Below are 6,614 nucleotides of genomic sequence, written 5' to 3' on the forward strand. Positions count from 1 at the left end.
TGTGTGTGTGCAGTGTGTGTGCGTGTGTGTGTAGTGTGTGTGCAGTGTGTGTGTGCGTGTGTGTGTGCAGTGTGTGTGTGCAGTGTGTGTGCAGTGTGTGTGCAGTGTGTGTGCAGTGTGTGTGTAGTGTGTGCGTGCGTGCAGTGTGTGTGTGCAGTGTGTGTGTACAGTGTGTGTGCAGTGTGTGTGTGCAGTGTGTGCAGTGTGTGTGTATGACAGAGAGAAAGGAGAGAAACACAGAGATAGACACACACATACACAGAGAGACAAAGACAGGGAGAGAGAGAGAGACCTGGTCTTTGACGATCTTCACATTCCATTATCCTTCCCAAAGACTGACTACACTGTGTCCTATGACCTGGTGAGATGAGAGAGAAAGAACCCTGATTCCTCATGGGAAAGATGCGGTTTTGGCTTGGTTTGGCTTTTTGTTTTTTAACTCTTCAAAGGAGGCAGAAGAAAGCAATCTTCTTTCCTCAGCTGGATGTCTAAGCACTGCAGGCTACCATTTCTCCCTGCATTGAGTATCCCCTAGGAGAGCGGCTGAGCCACTTGACAGGCAGAGATGATGGATGGGAAACCCCTATGTCTTTAAGGATTTGTGGAAATGGTGGCTTAACCAGACATACATGCAACTTATCTCTGGACTCCCGTTGCCATCAGCAAATCCTTTATAATGAAGGCCATTTAGATCAGCTGTCTGTCACATATAGCCAAGAGAACCTTCTGGAGTCTACCCTAGGGTTTTGGCTTGACTACCTTCCTCCTCCTCCTCCTCCTCCTCCTCCTCCTCCTTCTCCTTCTTCATCTTCTTCTTCCTCTTCCTTCTCCTCCTCTTCCTCCTCCTTCTCTCCCTGCCCCTCTTCCTCTTACTTTATGGGTGTGTGTATTTTTGAGTGCTTTTTTTCCCCTTGTGTATATGTATGTGTATAATGGGCAACAAGCCTGGCTGGTGCCTGTCAAGATCAAAAGAAGTTATCAAATCCTCTGGAACTGGAATGTATTAGTCAAGATCGTCTAGAGACACCGAACTTATAGAATGACTGTACACAGGATTTATTAGAATGACTTACACACTATGGCCCAGCTAATCCAACAATGGCTGTCCACCAACAAATAGTCCAAGAATCCTCGCTGTTCAGCGCACTAAGCTGGTTTCTGCAGCTGGTCTTCAGTATACACCCAAAGAAGCTGGCTTTAACGCCAGTGAAGGAATGGACTTGTCAGTGACGGCAAGAACAAGCAAGCAATGAGTGAAAGCTCCCTTCCCCCTGTCCTTTCCATAAGCTACCACAGGACGGGTGGCCCAGGTTCAAAATGGCTATTCTCACTTCACATGAATTCATTAAGAAAAGCATCCCTCACAGGTGTGCCCAGCCACTTGGGCTTTAATTAATTCCAGATGTAGTCAAGCTAGCAACCAAGAATAGTCACCACGTGGTGTTATGGACGGTTGTGAGCCATGTGGGTAATGAGAATCAGCCCTGGGAGAGCAATCAGTGCTGTTAAACACTGAGCCATCTCTCCAGCCCCGAACCACCTTCTCAAGTGTGACTGTCCCTTTGCCCAGTTGACCCTGGAATATATTCCAAACAGGAAATAACGTCACTAAGAAAGTCAGCTGAGGGTCTCAGTCCCCTAGTCCTAGATGAGTCTGAGACCCATTCCTAGCTGGTGTTTGATGGATTCATGGGTTATAGGAAGCTCAGGGACATTCTGATTGGTCAGGGCTCACCTCTGTCTATCTGAGCATACAAACCCCCTTCCTCCCACTGGAGGATGTGAGCCTGTTATGTCAACTGTACTATTTCACTAACACTCTGCCTAGAGTCCCGTCCTGGATTGTCTCCCTCTGTCTTTGGCCTCTCAGCACCACTGCTGTTTATGACAGGTCCCCTCCACCACACTACTTTCCCTACATCTGAGCCTAACTATGGGCTGTAGTGAGAGAGAAACCAGCCAGCCCTTCGGTCATTTAGATTAGTCTGATCTCTCCTCCAAGGAACTCAGTAGACCTGGTTTGAAACCTTGATCCCTCCCTACTGTGTGTCAAGCTAGGTCACTGGTTCTCAAATTACAGCATGTGTCACAATCAGGCTAACACTGGTGAACAGTAGCTTGTTAAAATGCAAATTACTGGGCTCTGTCCAGCAAGATTGGAGCGGGTCATAAAAATTTGCATTTCTTTAAAAAAAAAAATCCCTGTTGCAGCTGCCGATCCTGATGCTGGCTGTGGCCACCACCTTTTCCGAATCAGTGGTCTTGGGTCTAGGGTAGTGACACGTGGGTGTACACACTCAGCTTCTAAAACAGCAATCACAACTTTGAGGTAAGCCGAGTTATGGCTGCCCTCAACTTTGACGGTATGCTCCTATTACCACAGCCCCAAATCACAGGCAGCTCTCATACTATCGAACTGCCTCTCAACCGGGACTCTAAATCCCGTTTCCGCTCTGTGGCTCCTGAGCTCTCTTCCTGTTCTGTAAGTGGGAAGCACGAGCAACACTTAGTGCTTACCTCATGCTGAGTGTCTCTGGGATGGACGCCGTTTAATCCACATAGCGCCTTGAAATAGGCAACTGTCTCTTTCTGGAGAGACTGATAGCCAGACGAATAAAAAACAGTAAGAGGAAGAAGAGCTGGTTGGATGGTTCAGTGGTAAAGTGCTTGCCCCACAAGCAGGACCACCTGATTTTGGATCCCAGCACCTAGGGAACGCTGTATGTGTAGTCTCCATGCTTATATGATGAGGTGGCAGGCAGGGACAGAAAGCTTGGCATCCAGCTAGTCACAGTCGGCAAGCAAAAAACAAAGAGGAAGGTAAGGATTCACACTCAAGGTTGTCCTCTGATTTCCACACGTGTGCCATAGCACAGGCATGCCCACACTCTCGGACACGTGCATACACGCAGACTCATGTGCATATGTACATAAATCACACAGGCACCCATGCTTCACACTGGCATCCATGCATTACACATGCAAACACACACACAGACACACATACACATTCACACATACATACACACACACACACACACACACACACACACACATATATATATATATATATACATATATACATATACATAGGCAATCTATATGGCTCAGGGGAGAAGGGAACTTACTGCCAAGGTTGATGATCTGAGTTCGAACCTTCACACCCACCCAGGAGGAGAGGCCTGACTCCTGCATGCTGTCTGACGCCCTCCACACGCATGCTGTGTTTGTGTGGGTAACGATAGGAAAGACCTTATCAAGGTCATACAGTTAGGAAATAATTACAGATCTAGGATTGGGGAGGGGTTTGCAGCCCTCTTGCTTGACAACATCTGCTAGGAGGCCCGGGTCAGCCTGTAGATTCTTCTCTCCCTTGACTGCAAGGTCATTGTCTGTGTTTTGCCCCATACCCTAGTTTCTGAGCCCACTTTCTCCCATCCTGACTGTGCAGGAGTCTTTGCTTGTTCAGCTGCAGAGGTATCAAAGTGTTAACTGTGGGCAGGTTTTAATAAAGGTTTTTCTAGGCTATGTCTATATAAATGTTCCAATTTAATATGCAAATGCACCGCTGGTGATTTCGGGTGCACTGGTTTCGAGTTGCAGTTATGTTGATTTAGTCCATAGCCCGATGGTTAATAATTTAGTAAGCAACCTTATTTTTTAATCTCCTTGGTCCGCACATCTCATCCTTCTCCACATTAAGGGACTTGGGCCTGCGTGAAGTTTTGTTTTAATGAACAAACAATCCTTGGATAAGAACTCCATCCAAGTGCTGGGGACCTCTCCAGTTCCGGGTCTGCCAGCGTCATTGTGGGATTGTTGCTTTCATTGTGAATATATTGACTTACTTTAACCCAAGGTCTGTTTCCTGTTATATAATCTACTTGCCTGATATTATCATCAGCAGACCAGATTGTTTTTAACCGTAGTATTTGCCTGCCTCTCTCTCTCTCTCTCTCCATCCATCCATCCATCCATCCATCCATCCATCCATCTATCTATCTATCTATCTATCTATCTATCTATCTATCTATCTATATGTGACAGGGTCTCTCTATGTAGCCCTGGCTGGCCTGCAGCTCTCTATGTAGACTTTTGCCTAGGATATCTTTTATGCCTGTTTTCAGCTTTGGCCCTGTCAGTATTCTGGGTATATTTTATAGGACAGTTTTAGCTAGGCTCTGAGTTAAAACTTGCACCAGGCAGTGGTGGCACACACCTTTAATCCCAACACTTAGGAGGCAGAGGCAGGTGAATCTCTGAGTTCAAGGCCAGCCTAGTCTACAGAGCAAGTTCCAGGCTAGCCAGAGAACTTGTTCCTGCCCACAGTTAACACTTTGATACCTTTGCAGCTGAACAAGCAAAGACTCCTGCACAGTCAGGATGAAGGACAGGGGAGAAAGTGGGCTCAGAAACCAAGGTATGGGGCAAAACCACAGACAGTGACCTTGCAGTCAAGGGAGAGAAGAATCTGCAGGCTGACCCGGGCCTCCTAGCAGATGTCGTCAAGCAAGAGGGCTGCGAAGCCCTCCCCAATCCTAGATCTGTAATTATTTCCTAACTCTCCTACACAGAGAAACCCTGTCTCAAAACAAACACTCGAAAAGAGAAGAAATCTTGCTGGATGTGGTGGCATACACCTTCAAACCTCTAATTCCTGCACTTGGGAGGCAGACGTAGGCTGAGTTCAAGGACAGCTTGGTCTACAGAGTGAGTTCTGGGACAGTTAGAGCTACATAATGAGACCATGTTTAAAAAAAAAAAAACAAAAACCACCACCACCAACAACAACAAACAACAAAACAGGAACAGAAACAAAAAAGACTTCTTCTTATTTATGTGTATGTGTATGTACTGGCATGTTAGTATGTGCATGTGCCTTTATGAGGCCATTAGGGGGCATTGGATCCTCTGGATCTGCAGTTATAGGCAGTTATGAACCACTTAGTGTGGGTTCTAGGAACCAAATTCCAGGCCTGTGCAAGAACAGCAAGGGCTTTAGCTATCTCTCTAGATACTCATTTTAAAGAAAAAAATATCATCATTACCATCATCATCATCATCATCATCATCATCATCATCATCATCATCATTTTATGTGCACAGCTGTTTCGCCTATATGTCTATATAGCACTTCTGTGACCTGTTCCCTATGAAGAACATAGGGTGTTGGAACATAGGGTGTTGGCTCCCCTGAAACCAGAGTCACAAATAGTTGTGAGCCATCATGTAGATAACATCTGAAAGAACAGCCAGTGCTCTTCGCCCTGAGCCATCTGTCCAGCTTATTTACTTTACCTTTTTTTTTTTTCCAGTTTTTTGAGACAGGGTTTCTCTGTGTAGCCCTGGCTGTCCTGGAACTCACTCTGTAGACCAGGCTGGCCTGGCCTTGAACTCAGAAACTTACCTGCTTCTGCCTCCCAAGTGCTGGGATTCAAGGCATGTGCCACCACTGCCTGGTCATACTTTAATTTTTAACATAGTTGCTTAAGTATAAATTTTGCTAACAGTGTATTATTCCTTCAGGAGAGACAATCTCTCTCTCTCTTTTTTTTTGGTTGTTTGAGACAGGGTTTCTCTGTGTAGCCCTGGCTGTCCTGGAACTCACTCTGTAGACCAGGCTGGCCTGGAACTCAGAAATCTGCCTGCCTCTGCCTCCCAAGTGCTGGGACTAAAGGCGTGTGCCACCACCACCCGGCGAGACAATCTCTTTTATATAACCACTGAGTTAAGTGTCTCCCCTCTCCCCCCACCCCCATTTTCTTCATTAGTGTCTACAGCTGTTCTCACCCTTCCTAATGCTTGGACCCTTTAATACAGTTCTTTCTGTTGTGGTGACCCTCAACCATAACATTATTTTCATTGCTACTTTATAACTAATTTATTACTGTTATGAATCATAATGTAAATGTCTGCGTTTCCCAATTGCCTTGGGCAACCCCTGTGAAAGGGTCACTCAAGCCCAAGGGGGTTGCAACCCAAAGGTTGAGAACCAATGGTCTAAAATTTAGTTCCAGCATTTATCATTATAATACTTTAATGTGTTGTCAGGCATGGTGTCACATAACTTTAATGTCAGAACTTGGGAGGGAGAGGCAGGCAGATCTCTGGGTTCAAAGTTAGCCTGGTGTAAAGAGTAAGCTCCAGGTCAGCTAGGAGTACAGAAAAATCCTGTCTCAAAAAATTTTTTTCTTGCTGGGCAGTGGTGGCACACGCCTTTAATCTCAGCACTTGGGAGGCAGAGGCAGGCAGATCTCTGAGTTCGAAGCCAGCCTGGTCTACAGAGTGAGTTCCAGGACAGCCAGGGCTACCCAGAGAAACCCTGTCTCAAAAAAACAAAAACAAAAAAAATTTTTTTTTCTCTCTCTGTATGACAGGGTCTCATGCAGCTCAGACTGGCCTTGCTGTATAGCTGCGGATGACCTGAAACTCTTCTTTTTGCCTTGTTTGTTTGTTTTGTTTCTTTTTGAGATTTTGAGGTAGGGTTTCTCCATGTATCCCTCCCTGGTTGTCCTGGAACTCTTTGTAGACCAGGCTGGGCTAGAATTCACAGAGATTCGCCTGCCTCAGCCTCTGGAGTACCAGGATTAAAGATGTATGCCATCACACATGGC

The sequence above is a fragment of the Mastomys coucha genome, unplaced genomic scaffold, assembly GCF_008632895.1.
Source record: "Mastomys coucha isolate ucsf_1 unplaced genomic scaffold, UCSF_Mcou_1 pScaffold15, whole genome shotgun sequence".
In the NCBI taxonomy this organism is placed as follows: domain Eukaryota; kingdom Metazoa; phylum Chordata; class Mammalia; order Rodentia; family Muridae; genus Mastomys; species Mastomys coucha.